The following is a 1,535-nucleotide window of genomic DNA, read 5'->3' on the forward strand; positions in this document are numbered from 1 at the left end:
GGTTGTGGCTGTGAGCCCTATGTGGGACAGGGACTGTGTCCAACCTGATTATCTTGTATCTATCCCAGTGCTTAGTACAGTGCCTGGCCCATAACCCTTAAATATCATTCTTTTTTAAAAAAAAGACTCCCCCCGAGTTCTTGTCTATTTTTTGACCTTTATCGCCCCTCCCTCGGCAATCCAATTAGAGGCTCAGTGACTCCTTCCATGAGCCAGAAATCTAAAAGTGAGACCCCCTTGGGCCTTGGATCAATGACTAGTATCCAACAAGCCCCACCACCCAATTTTACCATGACGGTTGCCTAACCCCATCAAAATTTCCCTTAGCTATTATCAACTGCAGGAACTTTCTACCAGGGCTTATTATTCTTCCTGTGATCCTGAGACTCTCTCCTTAGAAATCATCCCGCTAACCAACGGAGGTGAAAAATATCTCTGACCTCCCTGACACCAAAGCCAGAACTATTTGTAACTCTGAAAGCTTCCGGGCATCAGTGAAAAGTATTTGACCAGAGAGTCTCAAACAGCCCAGTGGCATGTACTTCAAGTTATTTTGTTTAGAAAGTGGAACAGAAAATAATTGTGTCAACAAGCAATGGAATGGAATTGCTCTTGGGGACCGGAAATTTCCAGTAGAGCGGCAGCAGAACAGCTGAGAAGGGACTCAAAAAGAAACACTGTGGTGAGCCTGGCTTCTTTCTGCAATTACCCATATGGGTGTGTGGGGCACAGCTAGACCACTGGTGGTATGGCCTTCTGTTAAAACCTCATGCTTCCTGGCATAAAAATAATAATAATAACAGTGGTATTTACTAAGCGCTAGGTGTCGGACACTTTACTAAACACTGCGGTGGATACAAGCCAGTTGGGTTGGACACAGTTCCTATCCTTCATGGGGCTCACAGTCTTCCCCCCCACCCTATTTTATGGATGAGATAATAAGCACAGAGAAGTCAAGCGAATTGCCCAAGATCACACAGCAGACCAGCGGCAGAGTCGGAGTTAGAACGCAGGTCCTTCTGACTCCCAGGCCTAGGCTCTATCCACTAGGCCCAACACTTTCTCATGACAGAGTGGTTAGTCAGGGTCATCGGCCAATCGCTCGAGCCACCCTTCGCTATCCTAAAATCTCTGTCGTGTGATAGGTGATCACCATTAGATGATTTAGCTCAAGGCCCTGACTTCAACAAACACCACCATCCTCCCTTTACTCACAAGCCTTGGCATTATCCTCAACTCATCTCAATCCTTCGACCCACATATTCAAATCTGTCACCTTACCCTGTCAGTTCTACCTTTGCAATATCTGCCCTTGCTTTTCCATCCAAACTCTTACCACACTGACCCAAGAATTTATCCTCTAAATTGTACGCTCATCATGGACAGGGAATGAGCCCGCTAATTATGTTGGATTGTATTCTCCCAAGCTCTCAGCCTAGGGCTCTGCACATAGTAAGAGCTCAAAACCATAGATAGAAGCTAATCAGATTGGACGCTGTCCACGTCCCACACGGGGCTCACAGTCTTAATCCCAT

Source organism: Ornithorhynchus anatinus, chromosome 9 (assembly GCF_004115215.2).
Source record: "Ornithorhynchus anatinus isolate Pmale09 chromosome 9, mOrnAna1.pri.v4, whole genome shotgun sequence".
NCBI lineage: Eukaryota > Metazoa > Chordata > Mammalia > Monotremata > Ornithorhynchidae > Ornithorhynchus > Ornithorhynchus anatinus.